The sequence below is a fragment of the Puntigrus tetrazona genome, chromosome 3 (genome assembly GCF_018831695.1).
Source record: "Puntigrus tetrazona isolate hp1 chromosome 3, ASM1883169v1, whole genome shotgun sequence".
Taxonomy (NCBI): Eukaryota; Metazoa; Chordata; class Actinopteri; order Cypriniformes; family Cyprinidae; genus Puntigrus; species Puntigrus tetrazona.
Genome location: NC_056701.1, coordinates 19,760,844 through 19,786,870, shown reverse-complemented (window position 1 = coordinate 19,786,870; position 26,027 = coordinate 19,760,844). Strand labels below are relative to the sequence as shown.

Genomic DNA, 26,027 nt, shown 5'->3' with positions numbered 1-26,027 from the left:
AATGATTGAAACGTTGTGACGGTTCGCTCGCCACGATACAGCACGGTTGTGGCTGGAGGTTCAAATAAGGCAGGAGCGTGTTATTAAAGCCGTACCTCTCGCCGAATTGAGAAGTGTCCTTCCGTTTTAAGGTGTCACATTCATTCTGGCCACGCGACTTCCACTGCAAAGAAACAAGAAGATTACGAGAAAGGCGCGCGCGCACGCTCACTTAGACTTGGGTTATAACCGTTATGTTAAGGGCAACGGGTACTTTATAATTTGTGGATCCCTCTAGTCTCCGACACTCACGACAGTTGCCCTAGTGCGAAAGTTGAAGGCATGTTCTTTATTTTACTCTTTGATATTATCTTCCACAGCAGATTCTTTTATCTCCCGTCATGCAATTTGTTAGTTTCCGTTCAGCAGTGTGTTCAAGTGTGTGCATGCGTGCGAATTTTGTGCAATCATATAAGCTGTGTAACCTATACATGTGCGTCGTACCTATGCGATTCTATTAATGGATAAGACATGGCTTTCTTGCTTGCGCTAAAATGCACTTAAAAAAAACAAAACAAAAAAAAACCAAACACGTTATAGCCTATAACGGATTAAAGTCGTGTGCTCTGTGGTAATTTTGTGATATATTTGAGATATGATTGCTACCTTTCCAGTCGTATTTCCAGTAGTAGCCTATTGTAATGTATCAGATTGCTTTATGACTCACATGTAACCAAAATGCAGAGTATGAATTAAATTGATCAACAAGCAGAAAAATCGCACGCATGCGCAGAGCAGAGGAGGCCGCCGTGGATATTATTTGATCAAATTGAACTCTATGTAAAAAGTGTTCTTGATCGTGTGTTGCACTTATTGGCATGGCTTTTATTTGATATATGGCAAACATGTTGCTTTGAATTGGTCAATCGTAGCCTTCTCGGTTTATTGAGCGATTGAAGACATTAGTTGTCAAATAGCATCAGTAACAACGTGTGAGCCAGGAATCACTAATACTTTCATATCAATGTTTTCCTATTTAAACCCACATTGTCAAATGACTGAATGCAAGTACACTCTCATTAGTAATTAGCAACCATTAACCGTATGAATATGAACCGTTAGATATGAATCATCATGTGAAGTTCGGGAAGGGATTTGATGCAAGACTTCCAATTCCTGTGTATACATTAATAAATAACAAGTAAAAAGTGAGAATAAGCACTGTCTACTGGAAATACATAATACATTAGAAGCTGTTTTGCCTTTGGTAAAAATGTTACCAGCATTACGATGCATCAGACGGTGAAGTCATAAACTGATTAAGTCAGATTCTTAGCCCAATTTGTAACATATTACACAAGTCTTTCATTTCAAATTGTGTTTTGCATTAGCTCAACCGGAGGAGGCTTATGAGGTTTGTGTTTGCATTTCAGGCGGGAGAAATGTGGTTCTCGATGAGCACTTAAGAGCCGCTTAAGTAGAGTGTTTATGTACTTGACCAGTGTCAGTCACTTATTGATCCAGCGCTGTACTAGCTTTCCTTTAAGATGTGTTTTCAGTTGGCAGTAATTTAGCATCGGAGGGGATTACTTAAGACCACACAAGCTTGGAAACAGCTGGCCTGTCATGACGACAAAGAGTAAACAAACAAATTGGGGGGCAAACATACAAATTGCTGGGTGTTTGCACTAAAAAATCTGTATCTGGTTTAAGCCGTCCCATTTGGTTTCTTTCCGTAGGGTACATGACAGGTAAAAATGTTTTATTTAAAAGTTTCATTTATTATTTAAATGTATTAACTTGAGTGTTTTAAATTGCTTATTTCCCTACTTACATTTACACGCTGGATAATTTAATGTGCTATAAATGTTTTTTTGTTTGCTATTTCTACACCTGTAGAAAAAGGTGCAGATCGTTTTCGTTCTCTCTTAATTAAAGGTGTCTTTACACAACCAAGTTAAGGCACAAAATGGTGTGTAAAGAATCAAAGTAGTATAAAGTGCAATGCAGTGGCTGTGTAAATGCATATATTCCACCTCTGAGCAGCCTTATGTGTGTATAGTCTGAGTAATGACAATAAATGCCACTTCAGAAATGTTTTTGCGCCACATGTGCATCGGAAAATTGACGTAATTTTGTATGGCTCAAGCAGCACTGCAAAGGAGGCACAGAAGATGATGCTCAGAGACGGTTTAAAGGCATTTGTATTTTCTGTATACTTTGATATTAGGGGCTGAGGTGAGTCTGAGCAGGTATAGTTTAGTCTGGCATGATGAGGCACTGCGTTTAGATGAAGCATTGCGTTTTTGAATTTTGAGCAGTCACAGAGAAGCTGAGTAAAGACGCCTTTAGTTAGTGTCTCTTCCCACGACTGGAAGTCAAACACATGTTTGACATAATTGTTCGGCCAACCCTGCCTGTGAGAAATCAGGAATGTAGAGGATTTGGTGTGGGATTAGAAGGGAAACTCTGGTAAACCTCAGGTCTGTTGAAATATCACATTTCATAAATAAGTGAACTGGAGGTGCATTTGAACATTTAGCCCTGTTGGCACACCGTGTATTTGTTTAGCTGGACTGTACAACCTAGGTTGACCTGTGCTGCCAAAGTTTGCGCGGTTGATGCCCTCTTGTTGGAGTCGACACGCAGCGTTTAAGAGGGGCTGCCAGGGATGTGAGTGCCGTGCAGGGAATACGTTCAACATGTTGACCTGCATACTGTGTACAGAAGGAGAGGAAAAGATAGAGAGGCAAAAGGAGCTGAAAGAAGGGCCGTAAACCCAAGTAGAGGGCAGAGTTGTGCTGTTTTATTTGGTTACACATATATTTGTGTATTTTCTTGGAAAGCTCTTCTTTAACGAGCACCTGGAAATGCGAGAGCGAATCAAAGGTCTGTGCAGCACACTTGGCTTGTTTTTCTGGATTATACGCCTAATGATTCACATTTTCTTAACCAACATCTGTGGTTGTGTGCTTATGCCGTGATGAATATAGAAAGTCAAGCTTATTGTATCGATCATGCTCTAGGTCACAAAGTCAGCAGCTTTTCACTTTTTCACTTTTTTCTTCATTTGGTCTGCTTTAAGCAAGCAAACAGTTAGCATCATCCCTATAAACGACCTATAAGTGAGCAGAAGTCTCAATTTGTACACTGACTCGGTATATCACTGTCTGTCTCGTGGGACTTGTTTTCAAATGTGGAATCAAATAAAAGGCTCTTACGAGCTGGGGTTCAATTTAGTGAAACATGGATAGCTTACATCAGTGTGATTAATGATTGTCTGTTGTCTGTGCATCGACATTATGTTTTGTCAGTATTTGATATAATATTACTATTCAAAAGTTTGATATTGAGTAAAAGTTTGGTATTTGAAAACATTTTAACCCTCCACCAACGTTTCGCTGGTTCGCCACTGGTCTGTTTACGTGTCTTCATGTGTTTTGGAGGAGGCGTGGCTTTCAAAGCTAGCTTGCTATTGCTAGCCTCTTCAAAATTACCCTCCCTTTAATATGCTGTAGAGGGGATTAGCTCCCTTTCAGATTTGACCATCAGTAGACAATGGGATCTGGCTTGTAGTCAGAGTCCCAGTTCATCCCAAAGGTGTAGTGCATTAAGGATGCCAGTCAAGTTCTTCACTTCAAACTCACTAAATCATTTCTTTATAGACCTCTCTTGTTGTGCAGAACAGAAAAAGGTCACCTGCAAACTGTTGCTGCAAAGTTGCAAGCGAGGCATTGTATCCCGCAGCATTCACCGGGCCTCGCCAAACCCATTATATAGATGTTTGCATCCAATACGGTATGCATGTTCATGGAGCGTTCAAACGTTCAATGAATCAAAAGTAAGAGAGATTGAAGAAATGAAAGTAAGGGAATTTTAGCGAGTGCTAGTGCAGTTTCCTCAATTCTTGTTCATTCAGAAACTAGTACGCTCACTGTTTTGTTCAGTTTTACAGGAGCTTTATTTGAATATGCTCAGGTTTGTATGTGAAATTTATGTTAAGGACATCAACTAGACTGTAATCACTTAAAATCTTTGAGCTCTAAAACAGCTTAACTGAATATATATCTTTGACCACTGCAAGAGTGTGTTCTACTTTTTAGTTTCCTCTAAATCTATATTTATCAAACTCTTTCATGCGCTTTCACTTTCTGTTTGCGCCCTCACTGTGCATCTTTGCTGGTGTCTTCCTCTTCCAGTGTTTTTGTCTGTTACTGAGGTTTACACATTATCTGTTTTTTGGAGGTTTTTTTTTTTTTTTTTTTTTTTTTACGATCTGCTAACTGACCTTGACTGCCATCCGCCCATCCAGCGCTCATCTCGCTCTGTGCTGCTCGGTTAGACAGAAAGATAACACAGTGTTAGAGACACAGAGAAGCTGCTGTGGTTAATGTATGCCTGTTAGCAGTCACTCCCAATGAAATGGTGTTTATTGTAAAAGAGGAAAGACTTTGATCTTTGCTTCTAATTCTCATGCCATTTGCTCTGAAGTTGCTCACACCCACTGCAACTCTCAAAGTGTTGCATTTTTCTCATGTTTTTGGAGATGCAAATGTACATCCATGCTTTATAAATGATTTTTCTGACCTGCTATATCAATAATGACCATACGCTCCTAAAAATAAATATTCATTGTTAGCCTTTAAGGCATGATGAAGACCCTTTAGCATCCATGGAACCTTCACGTTTATCAAAATAGTGGAACAGTTTTCTTTCATTTTTAAAAAATCCTCTTATTTCTTGCATTTAATTGACAGATGCACTGCTGGACAATGACCAATAATAATTACTGTGATACTACAATTTTTTTATTTTCATGTTCATCACATATTAAGGCAGACAATTTTCTATACTTTATTAAATGGTATGTCAGTCAGCACCAGCACATATACTTTGTTTACTACCTGGAGATGATAAAAAACACAAATAAACCATATATTGTTGGAATTGTGTGTTTAATGTCTTTACGTTTCCAAACGTTTCTGGCTTTTATTCAGTCCATACAGTGATAGCTTTTCTCCAGATTAGGGATTTCCTGGTTAGGCTAATATTCTACATCCAAAGTAGTACACTGTTCACTTACTCCACAAACTAACTTCTCGAACATAGGATGCTGTAATGGATGGACCCATGCAGAAATCCTGTGCCACTTAAAAGTTCTGACAGTGTGAATGCAATCAAGAAAATTACCTTAGGGAAAAATTTTTTTTACTACCCGATGCAAAAGCCATTGTAAAGAGTGGGATTGATTTCAGTCAACAGATCATATTTGGGCCATTCCTCTCTGCTTTCATATGTGTAGAACAATTTGAGCGTCACCTAGCTGTCAGTCCGCAGGGGGTTTGAGGAATGACTGCTGTGTTTTTATTATTGATTGTCCACTGTGTAATTATCTCTCCACTTATGCACACTGGAAAGTCATACCTATTATATAATATCCACAGGGCACACACCAACAGAAGTGATAAAATGAATAATACTTTTCTTATGCATGTATGTGATTCATCTAAAAATTGTATTGTGAGCTGTTGTTGTTGTTTGAAATTTCGATTTCTCTGTAGGCAAAGCGTTAATTCATTTCATAGCTACCACCAACATGTCAATGAATAAGTTTTCTTTTAACAAGCAACAGTTACTGAGAGAATTAAGGGGTAAGGAACAGAGAAATGTGCTAAAATATAGGAAGTAGATGCACTACCTTTCAAAACTTTGGGGTCAGTTTCTTATTTACAGTTCTTTTTTATGTTTTTGAAAAAGTGCCTTTTGTGTTTACCCATTCTATATTTATTTGATATATATATATATACCCATTATATATATTATATATATATATATATATATATATATATATATATATATATATATACAGTAAAAAGTAAAAACAAAGCAAAACAGTGTTTCCATTTATTTATATTAGAAAATGTAATTTATTCCTTCGTTGACAATGCTAATTTTTCAAAATGATCCTTCAGAACTGTGATACTTTTTTTTTTTTATTTTTTGTTTTTAGAATTCTTTATAGAATAGAAAGTTGCAACAGAACCCCACTTATTTGAATTACAAATTATTTGGAACATTATGAACAATATATATATATATATATATATATATATATATATATATATATATATATATATATGATTACGCTGTCCCTAAACTAATATTTTGATAAACACAATTTTGTCCAAATATTTTCCAGTTATATATTATGCATTCATTTTCCACTCATTATTTGCACACCCAAATTCAAGCTTTAATACTAAATACATCGGCTTGCCATGTTCGTTGTATATTGTTTAATCTATTGTTTAGTCTTTTTACTCATTCAGCCTAAAAGAGTAAGTGCTGCAGAGGATGAGTGACATTACTGCGGTAGAATGTAGTGTTGAGATAATAAAATCAAAGCGGTAAAAAGCAGAAGACATTCTGAGAGCTTCCCATAGGAGCAAACTGATTGACTGAATGCAGACCAGCATGAATCAGTGAAGTGAACTAAATTTCAACTGACAAGACTGTGGGAATGTGGAGCGTATTTAGAGATCTAGCTGAATTTTTCTGGATTTTAATGCATACATATAGATGTGGCCTGGGTCTTTGTGTAAATGTGAACTCTGTACGTATAGACATACAGATGGTTTGCACAACTTGTTAAATATTTGTGTAATGTTTCCTAATAATTGACTGTTCTGAACTTGAATCTATATTTCATGCTTCATTATAAAGTAATGGTTGTGAAATGAGCATTTCTAAGAAATGTTTGTGAGAAGGTGGTGGCTGGAGGAGGGACAGCAGATGTCAAAGTTCAGGACAGAGCTTATCTGACTATCAGGTTCATACAGCGGTCAGTTTCTATCTATCTATCTATCTATCTATCTATCTATCTATCTATCTATCTATCTATCTATCTATCTATCTATCTATCTATCTATCTATCTATCTATCTATCTATCTATCTATCTATCTATCTATCTGTCTATCTGTCTGTCTATCTATCTATCTATCTGTCTATCTGTCTGTCTGTCTGTCTGTCTCTCTATCTGTCTATCACTTTTATCTACTGTTGTTTCGTTTCTGAATGCATCAGTGTGCATGTAGCCAATGTTTTAGATCCGTTCCAGTTGACTTGAATGAGTAAATCTCTCCTGACTGCTCACTGTCCACCATGCTGTGTCTGTTTGTTTCTACCTCTCTCACTCTTTCTGTTTTCTCCCTGAGAATAAATCACTGATAGAGAGGCTGGCCATAAAGCTAGTGCGAGAGCAGAGAGAAGAGTGTTTCTGTCCTGCTTAAGCCTATTACAGGCTTACCGAACCAAGCAGTGCCTCTTTATCATATAAAAAAAGAGAATGAAAGACGGTGAGAGACAGATGTTTAGTTATTCATCTGAGAGTATTAAAAAGGTAAAACACTCCTTTAAGCTGACAGCTTAGAGCTCACTATAATTATGTTTAAACAACACTGTATATAGTATGCTGTACTCCAGTATGAAAGATTTGTGTGATAGACAGATTCAAAGGTGTTATTCGTGATCATTTTCCACTCCGTAAATACAAAATCATTTAAGCATGAAAAAAATTATTTGGACTTTAAACAGTTCAAAACAATTAATTGGAAAAAAATCCAACTCAACCCATATGGCAAATTAATGATTTTTTTTTAATTGTTAAAATATTTCAAAACATTTTTATGTAAACATATTTCTTTTGTTTTTAATACATTTAAAAACATTTAAACTCAGCATTGTGTGTAAGTACACAACTTGTTAAGCTTTTTTTCCTTTTATGTATTTAAATAATAAAAAAAAGACACATTTAAAGAGAAAACATGAACACATGACATATCTGAATAAAAATCAGCAAGGAACAATCTAAAATTGCTAGAATATAAACATTAAATCATTATAAATCTAGTTTATCTAAATTTAAGCTACTGTATGTTTGTATGTATTTAATTCCCCATTTGGTATTTGACAGGTTGAAATAAAATATATTTATGATTGATTTCAGTTTTAGTTTTTAGTTCCAGTTTTGTTTTGCTTTTATATAATCAACTTTAATATACATTGCAAAGGTCAGACCTTGATGTTGGCCTTGAACGTTTCAATTCAAGCCTTAAGGTGTTTAATGGAGCAATTACCTTTAAGTAATAATCCAAAACCATTTCATTAGAAGGGCCGACCTTGCTACTGAATGTTTACTGTATTCATGTACCATGGTATTGAGATTAATGTTGAAGAACAAATGAGGTTTTGAGAGAGGTGTTCACAATTAATTGGATAAACTGAATTATTAGTGAATGAGACTCGTGTTCTGCTTTGTGTTTTTTGGATCCCGCGGCACAAAAGACTAGTAAAGGTCGCATGCTTTTCCTTCGGGAGATCTATTTACCATGAAAAAATCTTACAACAGCTCTGGGGATGATAATGAAAGCAGTGCATGATCCATAAGCTTTTGTGATTAGCGCTAGCTGCCCAGACGTGTTGCTGGTCTTTTAATCTGTCACCAGAGATCAGCAGATTGATCGTAATGCTCATATGACGAGATCTTCTTCACTTCTAATGAGCTCTTCACTCTTTTGTCTCCCGTTTGATGTTAAAGTACAAAACGAAATGGTCTAGGCCTCGGTGGGTATTAAAGTTGAATGCTTGTGAATGTTTCGTACAGCGACTCTAATATGATGCAGTGTAAAACATGTATGATGTAACCAGACACAGTCTTGACTGAATACCTCATGGTAAATTTAACATCCCACTCGCAGAGAAAAAAAAAAGTTTCTAAAGAGAGCGCGTGCTCAGGGACCGGAACAAATTTGGATAAAAACACAGTTTTGAACTGTGTTTTGAAATGCACTTAATATGTGAACTAAATGCATAAATGACTTTTCAAACCGTCTGTTTATAATTTGTAGTCATATTTCTAGTGCAGCTTGTTTGTGCTATGAACTTTGCTCATTGTATAGGAAATGGTTATATCTGCAAACTCCAAAAAACAGTAAAGAAACAGAAATACTCTAAAGTTTAAAAATCAAATTGGATTGGATGCTGTTATTGCATAACTAAAACATCACCAAAAGCAGATAATGCTTTGAAATGCATCAAATTTCTTTTGATTATGTGTATGTACATGGTCTGCTTAAGGACTCCTTTTAGTCCTCTTAACCCAAGCTCATAAAATGCATTTTGTTTAATCCCCCTCTACATATTTCCCCCCTCCCTTTCTGTCCCTCTTTCGTTATCTCTCTCTCTTTTGGCTTGCTGTAAACGGGTCAACGCTAGAGTGCTGTCCTGTGCAGCAAGAGCCAATCAGATCTTAGTTGGTACTGGTGACTGTGCAGCTCAGCCAATCAGCTCTCTCGCACTGACATCCTCCTTCCTGGCCTGCTATTGGCTGGAAGATGGACTGAACACTGGGTTGAGAAGTGGTCTCGGTGCTCTGTCTTATTTAGATTAAAAGTGCAAATTAAAAATTAATGTTACGGCATGAGAAGGAGAACGAGTGCCTGCAGCATCAAACATCAATGATTTATCACAGTAAAGTATCTCATGTTTCACGGCGAGAGCAGAATTGAAGTTGTTTTCTAGCGGTGAAGACTAGAGAATGATATGGATCCACAAAACATATATTTAGTTGTGGAAGAAGAGCAGGTGTGTGTGCGTGCGTGTGTGTAGGTGTGTACATTTGCACCTGTTCCTATAGCTCTTTCAAATAGGCTACACCCACACTGTGTTGCTTTGCATAATACATAGAGAGTATCACCCACCAATTAAAAATGTAATGCTCTCTAGGTCTTGGTACAGTCGGGGGAGGGTGGTGTGCTGAAGAGACACTTTTAATTTTTGTCGCTGCATATGGAGTGCATATGGTAAACTGTTGGTCTCTAAATGTCTCAAACGCTTATGCTTTTCAAATTCAATTCAGTGTGTTAAATTACAAAACCTAAGTGAAAAAGTTGAAAACACGAACTGAAAAATGAATTTAGTTTCAGAATCGTTTTGTTTTGGACAGAATTTGAAATATTTCCTCTTGTAGACACAATTATTTGAAAATTGTATTAAAAGTATTTAAATGTCCTTAAAGAGTACAGAACATTGAAATCTTGAATTCCTTGCAAATTTTTTTTCTTTAAGATTTTAATTTAATTTAACTTAATTTCCATTATTGGTTTAGCAAGGCTGCATTATTTGTTACATTTATTAAATAAACAGCAATCATGTGCAATACTATTACAATTTAAATTGTAATTTATTTCTCTGTTACAAACCTGAATTTTCAGCGGCCATTACTCCAGCCGTCAGAAATCGACATGGAGGCTCAAGAAACTTTTCTTATTATTGTCAGTATTGAGAACACCTGAGCTGACCAGACGTCTGTGCTGTTAAATGAGGACAGTTCGTTTGCTCTGATAATTTTCACTCTCTAGTGTCTCCGTTTTCAGTTTTGATTACAATTTTTAAAAATTACAGTTAACCTTAGAACTGCTTTCAGGAGCAGTCCATGTTTACATGCGTTTTTCTCAGGTAATCGAGTAAACAATTTGCTTATGTGTGTGTGTGTATGTGTGGGTTGTGTATATATATTGGTACTCTAAATTGTATACTGTACACACAAATACACAAAAAGGGGTGTGGCTAGTCATCATTGGCCCTTATTGTATGTGTGTATGTTTCAGTGGACCATGCAGGCCGTGTTGTTGATTAATTCCTTGGACGTCATAGCAACTAGCCTTGCTGTTTACACTATAACAGTGGAGAGTGTTAGCGAAGTGAAGATGTGCCACTGTGTACACTTTCTTAGCACTTACTCTAACCACAGCACACAAAGAACTAATGCTGAACAGACTGTTAATTCTCACTAAGGCTAATGCTAGCGCTGCCCGAATGTTAGCATTTGGGAGCATTAGCTGAGATTACCTTGGCTACATGCAATGTAGGCTAAGCTAATGCTTTAGTAGCTAATCAGTGTAAAGGAAATCATTTGACTTGCGTGAACGTGCATTCACCTGCCAATCTTACATCATTTACATGATCGAATTAACCTTTGCTCTTTGGCATCATAGCAGTTAAAAATAATGACATTGCTAAAGCACTACATCCCATATATTTTTGAAAACAAAAAGAATTTAAATACTTACATTTTACATGTATGTGTTTAGCAGATGCTTTTCTCCAAATTGTTTTACAAAAGAAGAACAAAACAATGAATCAAAAAAACTCAACAATCATTACAGTACAAAATGCCAGGATTTATTATACAACTGTATGAAAGATTTAAAAAAAAGTAGAAAAAAAATGTATTTTATTTTTGAATGTATGTAGGCATATATATGTATGTACATATAATTGTAATTGCATAGAATTAAGGTTTTTGTTTATATAATATATGTGTATACTGTATATTTATTATGTAAATGCAAAGACACACAGAAAAGCATAAATGTTACAAATATTTACATGTATTAATATGTTTGTATATGTGTGTGTGTGTGTGTGTGTATATATATATATATATATATATATATATATATATATAAATATATATTCATATAATTTGTTATATATAAATATATATATAAACATAACATATTTATAAGCATAACGTATGTATATAAATACATGCATGTGTGTATATTTATATACAAAAAATATATATATATATATATAGTGCATACACATACATTATGTACACAAAACTTTTATTTTGGATGCGACTAATCACAACTATTTATTGCCTAGCACTCTTTATTTCTCTCTCTCCCTCTCTATAAAATCTATGAAATTGATTTGTTTGTGAATTATTTTAAAGCAAAAGTTTTAAAATACCTAAATATTTAATGTTTTTATGTTTTAATATTGAGATATATTTGTTAATATTTATAAAACATACAAAATTAAATTATTATAATATACAACCCTTTTCACTTTAAAATACTGACTGAAAATTTCCATACATGTTACATGTGAGCCCTGATAGTTTGGCCTTATTTAGGTGACCATCACACTGCAGTATTTTGAAGTGCTGTTCAATTGATGGACACATTTCTGCAGGATTAGTCCTAATCTGCTCCGGGTGTGTTGACACGGAGGTAGTTTGAGGTAATGCTGGTGCCGTTTGTTGTGACTGGCTTACTAAAACATTCAAAAGGATAAGCAGATATGAGACAACCTCTGTACTTTAACTAGTAACCGTGAAACCTCCCGGGACCCAATAATCTGCAGTGTGTGTGTGTGTGTGTGTGTGTGTGTGTGTGTAAGAAGAAGATATGTGATCCAGTGACGAAGCAAGACAGTATGGGTAACTGAGAATCAGCAGCTATTTGACCCCTGGCACATCACAAACTGCTAAAGGTTAAAGTTCATCGTTGAAAATGCCTGTATGTTTATCTGAAGGAGAATGAAGGAAACACAGATCTTGTATCCAAATCAAATCATGAATACAGTCACATGCTTGTCCATAATGAAGTAGACGGTTCACAGCAGGCTAGGGAATCATTTTCAGCTTGACCTGCACAGACACAGCGCTGCAGATAGCAGATCATTATTCCTACCTGTTCATGCAGTCAGAAAGTGTACTAAATGTATACAAAAAGTATACAAGTATGTCATATTTCTCTGAGATGGTCCAGTTTATGAGGCATTCGTCTGTGTGAAGAAAAGACACACAAAACTTCTCAGGGACAGTAGCGACTTTTTATAAGAACAGAGCTATGGCTCTTTTGCTCCTTGCTAGCCTTATTGTGGCTATAAATCAGCCTCAGGTGCTTCTGTTTGATTGTAATCAGTGTTATCTCACTTCCTGTCTTCACCAGTTGTGTGTGTGCAGAGAAGATACAGGCTGAGCTCCATTTAGAGCAATGCTTTCGCTCTGAAGACTACAGTGAGAGCTTTGGAGGGTTGAAAGATTCAGCGCTCATTTTTATGTCATCTGTTACATCAGGGCAAAGGGGTCGCTGTTGTTATTTGAGCAAATGCTGATGCTAATGAACTACTTGCAACTTGCTGCTTGTTACCTTAAAGGGGCCGTATGATGATTTTCAAGTTTTCCTTTCTCTTTGGGGTGCAACAAGCTGATAATATAGATAGATAATATCCATGAAGTTGCAAAGACTAAAGTGTCAAACTCAAAGAAATATTCTTTATGAAAGTTAAGACACCCCTAAAATGGCTCATTTGTCTACGTTAGGAAGTGGTAATACTTGCATAAGGAAGCCCAAATGGTCATGCAAAGAAAGAAGGTGTGGTTTGGGTAACTGCAGGAGTGCTGATGTAGTCCTAATCAGAGAGATGCTGTGTGTTTCTGTGCCAAAGCGAAAGCACTTTATTTGACCTTGCAGAAGCAGATGCAGTTAGGAATCATTAGGATTACTTACAATAGAACAGCACAACCCAAATTTAAATTGCCTTAAAACATGTTTTGTGTGTGTGTGTGTGTGTGTGTGTGTGTGTGTGTGAGAGAGAGGGAGAGAGGGAAAGAGACAGGCTTACATCACAGTGCAGTCACTCGTGGCTTGTGTATTGCATATACAAACGAGTGCTGTGTCTTTCACAAGACTTTGTTCTTCTTTCAGGCTTGAACTGATGGTGAAACTGCTAATGACATTATTAACTATATTTACATTTCTTTTGAGAGCTGAACTTGCGATTATGGTTAGGGCCGTTACATTTCTGACGCATTATTGTGGGGTTCATCCAGTCACAGTGGATTGTGTCAGCTAGCCAATCAGAGCAGGGTCTTTGTGGAAACAAAGCCTTTGAGAGAGATAAATAATGTACTTTTTGAACATTAAAGCATGTCAACATATTCCGTTACACCAAATACACCTAATAATGATCTTTAAAATAGTATCATATGACCCCTGTAAAATCATGCATGATATGGATTTTTTTTTTTTAATACCAAAAGAAGAGTAGTTAACCCTCAAAATAAAAATTGAGCATGTTTACATGCACATGCACTCTGCTTAATGCAGAGCAATTATAGATCTAAGTGCTAAGCAATATTAATGAAATGCATGTGTTTATTACTATATGGTTAGGATTAGATTTGGTTTAGGGTTACCTGCATGTAATTGTGCATAATTTATTGTTTTTGTAATAGTAACTATGTGTAACATTTAACAAGAACACCTTAAAATAAAACGTTATCAAATCAGCTCATAGGCATAACACATTGTTTTAGTTTGCATGCAGACCAATGACAAAACATTATCTTTTGTGTATCTGACTCTGAGTATCCCGTTTCTTATGTGAGTTATGATTTCAAAGCATTAAAAACCTAAGCGTATTACATAATGCCATTGGTAAGCTGAACAAATGCAGTTGCAGTAGAATGTAGTATATTGACTGCAGCACTTTAGTTGCACAAGATTTTCATTTAACACATTTTAATTATTTGCTGGGTCAAAGAGTCAGAGCATGCAATATATTTTCTTCTGTCATACCGCAAAGCAGTCACTTTGACCGGATGGACTTAAAGCCGCACTTTACCGTCACATTGCCAGACATTTATGACCTTACCTTAAAAAGGCGCAAGGCATTTATATGACCGCATGCGCTGACTTTTTCATTCTGCAGAACATTAAAAATGTTTGAAGAATGTTAAACATTAAATTAGATCTTCCAAGAAACATTTTAGTGGGTTTTATTGGTCAGAACTTTGGTAAGTGGTCACCAAAAATGGTTTAGTTTCCAAATTGATTTAAACAGTTTGCAGTAAGGTTAACACATTACCTAACATTAACAAATGTACTGCTTATTGTTAGTAAAAAAATGCAGCTGATGTTTGTTAATAATATAAACAAATACAACTTTTCATTTAATAATGCATCAATGAATGCTTTGTGGGTTTTTTTTATATTAACTAATGATGATAAATTGAGTTAATAATGAATTATATTTTATTTCTATTTGAACTATCCTTTTTTTTAATCAGTAGTGGATCAGGGGTTTGTTTCCTAAAAACATCGTTAGCATCATTATTCTTTGAACTTTATTGGTAACGACAGAACTAGTCGCCATAATTGCTTTGGGAAACCCACCCCAGATCACCTGTTATGGAAGAGTAACCATTTTAAATAATTGTCTACATTGAAGTTCCCAAATATATAATGTATGCCCTTTGGATCCCGCTGACAGATGGAGATCAGCAAGCATGGTATAATTACAAGTGTGTTTTTAATGGCCACGTGTTGTGTGTTTGAAAACAGCCAGCGTTCAGATGGATTCTAAGTGACCACAGATTAGACTATCTGTGAAAATGCCAGAGTCACTAGGGCTCCATCAAACCTGAATAACCTGTGTTGCTTGTGTGTAGGTTTATAATAATAGGGGTGTGTTTATTATTTTATACTGTAGGTGTGCTTGAAATTCTGTGTGATATATCACTTTTTGCTGATTTCACACCAGATTAAATTCTGAAGGGGCACTCAAATGATGTTCTTTCACTGAAACCCATGTAGAGCTGTCAGAAAAAAACCTGAATAACCGGTGCGGGGTGTTTTTTATCTTTGTATCTGTGCTTACTGTGTGTGTGTACATGCATGCATTTGTGCTTTTGAAAACAAGGAAAAGTGTCTGGTGTAATCGTTTTGTGTAAGTGCTGAGTTTTATTGATTCTTTGTCAGAATGTTGTTGAGTTTTCGCTCTTAATATTGTAATCAGAATGACCCGTGCTGCTATACTGCACCAGTGTATGCTATATGGAAGTAATTGATCAGACCTAATTAAAGCTTAACATGTGGTGTTACGTTTGTATGATTTCAATAGTTTAATTTGCCATAATAATAATGCGTACAATTGATAAGGAAAATTCTTGGGAATTTTCACACTGGTTGCAACAAACCTACTTCAGTTAATGTTCAAAGAGAACTACTAATGAGAGGAATGTAAACACTGTGGCTCTGTGCTTCTGGACAACCTGTTTTTCAAAGCAATGAACGATGGGATGACCTGTCCGTCCCCCCAGAAAGTGTTGGTGCCGTTAGTGAAGCATTAATTACGTTGCTTTAAAAGAGTATTGTACACTGTAAAACAAATACGGTACAACGTTTTAGTTTTTTTGCGCTTTTCAGTTAAATTTACAGTTAAACACTGTTAAACACTTTTAATTAACTGATATACTGTTAATCTACCAACCTATTAAAGTATTGAAATCTGTTTTGTAACTTAGAAATACTCTGATATCCACCGGAAGCAGGTGGTGATGAGAGAGTTATGGGATGAAGCAAAGCCCATCACAAACAGCTTTTAAATATGAACGCTTTTAGAAGGTGCTCAGAGTCACCATCATGAGACTATACAAGAAATATCATGAAACATCATGAAATATACAAGAAACTTTAATAACATTAGATGTAACATACAACCCTAATAAACATATATGATAAGAAGAAACGTAGTGATTTTAAAGAAAAACATCAAATTGAAACGCAAATTTGAAATGCAATGCAGGGAGTTCTAGGAATGTCAGTATATAAGTTTTACAGGAATATACTGTTAACCATTTAACAGGTTTTTACTGTTCATTTTCAGTTTTTTTTTCTGTTAAAATCAGTCTTGTTTGTTACAGTATATACCAGTAGTTCAAGTTACAACAAGGCATTATCAACAGCTGAAAGAGAGACCGAAACCATTAGCATTGTCAGAACTGAGTCTGTTGCAAATCAGATGTTTAAGATCTGACCTTCAGTCTCAAAGAAACATTGTTATGCATTTAAACGTTTTTAATTTAATATTTGAACAAAACGTGTGTGTGTGTGTGTGGATGTATGTGTACAATGTATAAACAGTAAACACCATTATGTCTATGGATTGTCCCTTTAATAATAGGAATACGAATGTGTATGTGTTGTGTGTGTGTGTGTGTGTGTGTGTGAGAGATAGAGAGAACTCACCTGACTATGTTCCTCTGTACAGTGTTGCACTGGGAATTTACTAGGTCTATGGGTCGAAAAAGTGACATTGTAAGTTTGGTGCATAAAGATTTTTTTTTTTTTAAATCAGGCGTTATAGTAAATATATATAAACTATAGTGATTTATCAGAAATGTGCATTTATAGCGAGCCAGCAAAAGTATGTATGTAATGAGGTGTAGAGAGTGTAAAATATTGTTCATTTACTGGTAATGGATTGAAGGCCTGGTGACCTCTGCATAAGATTGTTCTCAAGTTGCTGTCTGTTCAGGGCTCCCAGGCAAGGGAGCAGACAACATTGTTCATTAGTCTTAATTAGGTCTTTCTCTGGTTGCTCTGCCTTCTTTCTGGCACTTTACCCTCACGGGTCCTTGTTACCACGCATGTGTGTGTGTGAGAGAGAGCAAAGACGTAAATGATCATCATCCTGGTGGGCCTATTTGTGTAAGCATGTGAAGTTTGACAGGATTTGCATGCATGCTATCATGTCCTATGGGCCCTTGTTACTCTCACATCCTGTGGGCCCTTTTCAGTGTACCTGAAAGTCACCTAAAGGTCAGTGTATTCTCTTGTGTGTGCGTGCGTTTCCAGGTAATGCCTCCAGTCCACTGTTGATACAGTACATAAACGGATCCACTGGTCACAGTTGGATGAAAATTTGCAATATTTACATTATTTTGGGCTGCTTTAGTGTTTAATCATATTAATGTTTTAATGCAGACATTGAATAACCATTTCATTATGTCCCAGAATTTCAGCTTGTTTCTGTGAAACAGTGTCACATCTATCAGAGTTTGAGGCATCCTTTTTATCACTAACAGCTCTGACCTTGGCCTGAATGACTCTGGCAGTGAGACAGAAAGATATGTTCTTATGCTTAACAGGCCAAGTTTATTTGAAATCTAGTTAAAACAGTAATATTTTGATTAGTATTGCAATTTAAAACAACCGTTTTCTGTTTTGAGTTGTTTAAAAATGTAATGTTTTCTTGTGATGCAAAGCTCTCATGATCCATTAGAAAATCTTCTAACATACAGATTTGGTTCTTATCAGTGTTGAACAGTTTGCTGATTAATGTTTTTGTGAAAGCCATGGTATAGTTTTTTAGGATTATTCTTTGATGAATAGAAACTGTGCTAGCATTATGGTTGATATTAAAGATATAAATGTATTCAAATAAAAAAAAAAGAAGAAATAAAGAAAAGAATGACAAGAAAAAATGATACCTTTTTAAATGATCTTCTCTTCCTTATTTTGTAAATCGGAGTGTAACAAATGATTGAAAAATGTAGGATGTTCACTTTGTGTGCGCCCATTGTTGACTGGATTTTGAGATGGGGCCGTTGCATTAAAAAATGCAGGCAGATGAATATGAGCTTGGTTTAAGCAGACATCAACAAGTTTGGTGAAATATTATGAGGCCAAAAACAATAAAAAAATTACATATATGCATGAATGAATCGTTCACAATGATATGCAGTACATGTAGAAAATAGGTGGAGTATGTTTTAGTGGACTTAAATTATTAAAAATGTAGCATATTTCCATAGAAAAAGAAATGCTTCCATTTTGGAGTATATGTCAGACTGTGATTTCCCTATCATGCAACCTTCACTTCGCTGAGATAACTGAAGAGAGAAAATGGGGATTATACTCCTTTTTCTTTTTCAGATCCGGCTTTTTGCAGCATGATTGTGTGTTTTCAAGTTGTTTTGCAAACCAGGCCTACCAGAGAGCCTTATTGAAATTCAATAGGCTGTGAAAATGACATCTGTGAGGAGATGGGGCCCTTGTGAACCGGCCCTTTTCAAAGTGATTTGTGTTCACATAGCTGCGTCTGCGTGTGTGTGAGTATTTATATATGTCACTAGCACTAGCATTGTCAAGCACTGAACAGTGTACCCTCTTTATATGTGAGATGGGGAAAATGGAAAATAAATAGATATTTATTTTCATTTGCTTAAAGAAACGTAAGCGCTATCTTTGACCGTTTCTTTGCAGGTGCTGTTGAAAATTATGTAAGTGAAGTGTGTAGAGGCTGATCGATTTAGAAATGACAACCAAATGTTGCTTTTACAACATTACTCCTAAAATATAAAAACTTCTGTAAAAAAATAATGCATAAAAATGTAAAATGTAAGCGCACAAAGTGATTAACTCCAACTATTAGTTGACCTTCACGACTACTCAAATACACAAAAGACAAAAAAAATAGTCACAACCTGTTCCAAGTCAAAAGACCAAACTATTGAAAAAAAAAAAATCTTCAAAATTCGTGTTCAGCCTGAGGATGAAAAACAAGTCGTGCTTATTATCTGCACACGCTAAAAGGGTTGGACAGTCTTTTAGCACCAGAACCTCAGCTGTCTCTCTGTCTGTGTTTCTAGAGGCTGTGTGTGTGTGTGTGTGTGTGTGTGTGTCGCTGGCCCCTCTGCTTTTTGGTTATATAAGAAGATTAACACACTGCTCCCTCCCTCTCCTGTGGCACACGCACGCTCACACACACACACTCACACAAATCACTCATGCACTCGTTGGCACTGTTCCCCCGTCTGTTCTGATGAAGTTCATTTTAGGTGACAAGGGAGAAAGCCTAAAGAATCCGGGACCCCCTGTTTCAACAGGGACGTGCACAGTTCAATAATGAGTTGTAAGTTAAACCCGAATTTAATTCCTGAATTTAAATATAATTTGAACTATGCAGGATTGTAATTTGTAATTTGATTTTGAACTCAAGCTAGTAAAATTAAAATGAAATATGCCTGTACTGCATTTATGTATCACATTTTATGAAAATATTTTTTTAATTTCCTACCGTAAATATATCAAAACTTAATTTTTCATTAATATATAATATCATTAATATGCATTGCTAAGAACTTCATTTGGACAACTTTAAAGGTGATCCCTTAGTTTGAAGATTTTCAAGAAGTTGTATCTCGACCAAAGTCGTATCGTCTTATCCTAACAAACCATGGATTTATGGAAAGCCTATTTATTCGAATCACAATTAAAATGTAACAAAAAAATGTATCTTCTAATTCAGATATTCTAAGAATGAAAAAAATGACACTTAAGATGTCACAGTTTATAGAATTCTTAATGGTTTATAGACATGAGATTCCAGTTTAATATACTCATATTCCAGCTTCCAGCTCCTGATTTTTAATTCTGTCACAGTCACACACTTGCCCTATCATTTTGTTGTACCTAAACTGCCTTAAGATTTGCTAATATTGTATAATCTGCATTTTAACTTCTAAAGAGATTAACTGTTGTTTGTTGTATAAACTCTCTATTGCTCTGTGAGTATTAGCTTCAGGAGGCATTTCCCCAAGTAATGCTCTGGTTTGTACGAGAGAGTTTGTTTTCTAAATGTTCTGTCGATGTTCCAGGACATGGTGAGTTGTTTTCCAATATAAATTCTTGGGAACAGTAGCCTGACCAGATGGTCTTGGAAATCAGTATCCTGACATAAACTCACAACCCACAGCAAGGTGTGTTTGCGTGTGTGTGTGTGTGTGGGGGTGGGGGGTGGATTTAAAGTGGCAATTAGGTCAAATCACAGAAAAGAGTTAAATCCTGTTTATCCATGCAGGTCACAGCAGCGTCCTGTCATGCCTGATTGTGAACATGAACTTGTATCAAATACATGCGTTTATGTCAGTGTTCAAAGTAGAGGTAAACGCAGAAGGCAGGCTATTTGTATATAATAAGGTTGAGTAGTTAATGCATGATTACGTTGAAGTGAATCTGTCCCAGAAATAGTTCATTGCATTAGGGTCAAGGTAATCAATTAAATAAAACCAGGTTGAAACCACTCCTGTAATACATATGGAGGGATAGGATTTGGGTTTACTTCATTACATCAGAAATTACTCTTAATTCTGATATAAATCATCAGTCAAAAATTATTGTTTTTATTTTGTTGCCAACTTGAATACATTTTGTAATGTATTTTGGCATTTAAATGTTTAAACAAAATATAATTTGAATTTAAAGATATAGATAAAATCTTAAAGCTTAAATTGACATTTTTTTTCCCCAACAGTGTACTGTGGTTCAATGTTAAATATACACATTTTTAAAATACTTCTAATGCTTTGTAAAGTATTAAATTTCTCTCATTCACCTCACTTGATGAAAAAAAGAGGCGTGAAACATAACCTTATGTTCCTGTTGTGTGACCTCTGTGTTGTTTTACTGTAAATCATTCAGTGTTTCATCATTATAAGAGTCTATTGCAGTGGAAAAAATGCACACAGACACTTGCACACACACTGTCAAATGGAGTGTAAACTTTGTTTGCTCACGCTGCTGACGGGTTAGCATTTTTGGCTTGTATCTGTAGTCCTCCTGAGCTTAACATCCATTCAGATCAGAGAGCAGTACAGCTCTGTTCCCATTAAAAGGGGCTTTTTGATTTCCAGTGGACAGTGTTATATGAAAATAAGAATCCACACTGTTGTGCAAGTTGTTTTGAGAATTCAGCCTCCTCCCATTGACAAACTCCCTCTAGACAGATCTTTTGTGCCCTTGTCAGGAACACACTTCGTCAAAGATTTTCTCTTTTAGATTGAATATCATTTAAGGAACGCTTTTGTAATTTCTCATTTTCTTGAAAAAGATGCACGTGGCCATTTCTTGCGATAGCGATGCACCTAAAGACCATTTCTAAAAAGAAAATATGAATCGTGTCTGCAAATGCAAAACTAGTGCTTCTCGAAATAAAAAAAGAGAGATTTAAGATCGGAAAAACATCACTTCAAAAATAATCTCCAAAGAAAGAAGATATACATTGAAAACCAATGATTATATTTTGATGTTGGAAAAGTTGTAAAACCTCAACAAATGATTTGTCAGGAAGTTATTGGGAAATCCAGAATCATTTGCATAATGACTATTGCCCAAAGGAAACTGGGCAACTGTTGAACTTGTTTGGCTGAGCTGTACAGTTACTCAGTCCCTCTCTTATACTCTTTTCTGATTACACAGCAACCAGATGTTATAAGAAATGTGTGTTGAGTACTGCCTCACTCCTTATAGATGTGCATTTTTTACAGGCTACACTTTGACCGAGTGAAACTGTGAAACTATGACTGGTGTAAGTTCTAGTGAATACTCTTTTAACGTTTAATATTTTCTCAGTTTTTGTTTGCGGTGAGAGATTCTTGATGGTTGGCTGTGGTGACTGCATAAATGTGGTCATTGTTTTCAAGCTCTGTCTCCTAATGGATTCCTGAAACATCAGCAATCAGTCTGTGGATTACCGAAATCACATCCCACAAACATCAGAAGATGATGCGGTAGATGCCATTGATGTGTGGTTATAAAGCGCTGACATCTCTGTGTCACAGCTTACAGCCCTGACCTTCTCAGTATCGTTTAAGGAATTTCTGAGAACATCCACAGCCTGAAGGAGAAATGGGAAGGGGTTTTCAATGGCTGATTTTTGTGTCAGTTTAGGTTTTCAGAATTCAGTTGATATTTTCATATATTAAAAAAGTCTTTGTTGGAGAGTATTAGATAATACAATGCCAAGGTTAGCAGCAGTAAATGGTATATTTCATCACAGCCTCTGGCACTGAACCGTAGCGTGTAAAAAATATCAGAGTGACAACTGCATTGCCCAATAACTGACCACAATCACAATTTTACACAACCTACCAAACAGTGTAACACCACAAACAGGATTTATTTTGCATTAGAGAGTATTTTATTTTAGCAGAAAATGTACCATAATTCTGATTAATGAAAGAGATTTACTTTCTTTTTACTTTTTACTTTTAATCATTTTTAGCATTGCCTTATTTAGGTGCTATGGTGGATATTAGCTTCAACAGCTTTCTTTTTTAATTAATGATGACATATTCAGCTGGCTAAGGTTGACTTTTCAGTTTTTTTTGAGTGAAGCATCTGATTTGAGAGCCACTAGTGGCACCAGGCGGAATAGAAATCTGTTGCAAAACTAGCTCTACCAACAGATTTCAAACAGCAGGTTTGGCAGGAGTAGGTTTAAGAATGGGTTAAGGTGTAAGAGATGGCTCAACCATAAATGTAACTATATGATTTAATTACAGAAGTAATTACATGAAGATTACTTTTAATATAAGTACAATGCAAAAACAAGTATGTACACAATAAGAGCATTGTATCACATGATAAATTTAAATACACAGTATTTAAGGCCACCTAATGTAAAGTTGGACTATTGCTAGAAGGAAAAGTATTGCATAAAAAATGAATCTTTTCATTTGATCATATTTATAAAAGATTTCTCAATTATGTAAGTCCATATTTTTAGACTCAATGGTACGGATGTGCAGCATGGAGTTTAAGTTATGGCCCGCTGCTCCCGTAGATCCTCTCTTAGATTGTCATCAGTCAGTGCTGTTGCATTCTGGGTGATTTACAGGGTGACAGACCTTCTAATGGATCATGGGTCTCGGTCTGGCTGGATTAAAGTGCGGCTGGAATCTGATGACTTAGCATATGGTGGCAGGCGCTCCCTGCTTCAAGGCAGTAGCTTGATACATGGCCTCATGTTAAACCTGTCGGGATTTTGCTCGGGGGCGTTTCTGTCAGTTTATTTTGCTGCAAGGTGTCTTTCTCTGCTTAAGCCCGTTTAAAGATTGAAGAGAAAAGAAAATGGAAAACGGCATCCTGTAGAGTGCTGCAATTAGATTAGGATATTGACAAAATTAAGTGCCCTTTGTGTGATTTTTTTTTTAAAGTAAATTATTAGATTTTTTTTTTGAGGTGGTGTTTATTTTTTTGTGTGTCACTAAATGGAATTGCATAAATAATGACTGTTTTCAAACTGGTTTCTTGATCACTCCCCATCAGCCACTGCTCAAAAAACAAACAGTCCCGCCCCCGACCTCACACCATTGGTTTAGCCGATACTGCTGTTTCTGAATGTCTTAATGGAAACCACCCAATAGCTTACTTAGTTGTCTCTGCATATTTAACTGGCATAGGAGAAAGTATTTAAACTTTAGCTTTGACACAGTGCAGGTTGACTGCGTGAATAAGGTTTAGCGAAAGCATGTAGTCCTAACTCTTCACCTTCTATCTGGACTCAAGCAGTGACTTACAGCATTACAGCTGAGTAGTAAAAGGCACCTTGTGCCAGATAAGCCTTTCAGTCAGTTTTTCCACTTCTGTTTTAGTTGAAAATAGAAGTTACAATAAAATCTCATAATTCATTTCACTGCTGGGTCATGGTGACCAAGAAAATTACATATTGAGTCATGAAAATGCGGGCTGCTTAAACACCTAATTACTACACTTTTGAGAATGCATCTAATTAAATGAATGTGTGATTTGACAACAGTATGGTTTTTTGTAATGGAATTTTTCAATTATGTTTATTATGTTTAGCAGATGCCATTCAAAACACAAAAACAGTTTAATAATAGCATTGTTGAATGACAAATCTAGAAAAGACCACCTAAAAGTTCACTCACTGCACAATTCAATTAACTTAATCTTCATTAAGTTAATTGACATCATTAGTCAAATAATTATATATTAACATATAGCAAAAAATGTCCAGTAGTGTATCAGTGGTACTGTACTACTACTGGCTGATCTTTCAGCTGATAATCAGGCCAAGTAATGTCTCCCAGCATGCTATATTGATCCTCTTATAGCATTAGCCCGTGTACATCTAGGAACTTGTTTCTCTCTTTTAGACTGACCTCTTTTTGACGACTCTTGTTTCAGTGGCAGCGGTCACAGGTGCTAGCAGTCATCAGAAGATGACATGCGGTTCACAGCACAAGCGCTGACCTGCTCCGAGCCTTGAACCTGTGATTTGTTGCATGCATACACCTTTGCTCTACAAGCACTGCACCCCCACCGCAAGTGTCAAGTTGCAAGCTGTTAGCCTTTTATTGGGAATTTAGGTGCACTGATGAATTAGGCTACCTAAACCCGAGCTCTCCCTCGTTATTCTGAAGCTCATCAAACTCAAATGTCTGTATCCCGCTTTTGAGCGAATGGAACCCGTAATTACTGGTGATTTACAAGCACCTTCCAAGCATTCCACACTGATGTAATGGTGTTGTGCCTGCTCTAAAGATGTATAGTTACAGGTGCTGGGTTACTAGGTTAAAATAAGCTTGTGTGGTTGGCAGAGGGATACTCTCTGTAGATCTGTGTGTGTGTGTGTGTGTGTGTGAGAGAGAGAGGAGAGAGAGAGAGAGAGAGAGAGAGAGAGAGAGAGGTAAGCTATTATTGTCGATTCTAATTTGTGGAATTATGGCATTTGCTGTTTTTGAAGAAAAAACTTTAAAAAAAGAGTCCTTTTTGATCAGTTAAATGTGGCTTTATTGGATAAAATTGGTTTAATTCAGCATTTTTTGAATGGTAGTGCATCTAATCCTGCAGCATTTGAGCCGCGAACATGAATGAAAACTCAAATCACGTGGCTTGTCGAGGAGAGTCGTACTATTACATATTGCTAAGCACACAGACTTTTGATTTTCACACAGGCAAATTACAAACAAATTTCAAACAGGCAGGATTCTTTTAACTTCCCTTTGAAAAGGCTCAAGCCATGTCTTGAGAGACTAGAATATCATACTTGTGTGCTATTTTTGACTTATTTTTGATCAACAACTGATCAGCAACAACCCTACAACCCTAAAAGTTGTCACTTCTTACCTTTTAAGAACCACACTGAGCACAATAACAATAACATAATGATAAAGATATTTCATTCTGAATCCTAAAGAAAAGCAGGGTTCACATCACAACTATAACGATAAAAGCTCAGAGAAACGATAGAATAAGTTTCAGAACTATTTTTTTTCCAGCTGAACAGTACAAACATTGACAGCCAATCAGAATCCATCCTGCTACAACAAGCTTGAGAATTTAAAGTGACGGATGTGTGTATGTTTAGAATAAACAGACAATATTGTTCACTGGTATGGGCACCAGTATTATTGTCTTTATAGTTCTGATTCAAGGTGTGAACGAGGCGTTGAGGTACCATTGTAGACCCTTTAAATAGGTAGCTCCAGTAACAATTTCTGTACCTTTTATTTCTGAGAGTGAAAGTGAATTTACACACACACCACTCACCGCTCTTTCTCAGAAATGTGAATTTAATTATTTCTCTTAAGTATCTTTTT

At 36.0% G+C, this 26,027-nt stretch overlaps 1 protein-coding gene across 3 annotated transcripts in view; it reads left to right on the top strand.

Moving 5' to 3' along the window:
* Positions 1-26,027, top strand: part of stat5a (signal transducer and activator of transcription 5a) — a 62,782-nt gene that overhangs the window by 796 nt on the left and 35,959 nt on the right. The gene's annotated exons all lie outside the window — the stretch shown is intronic.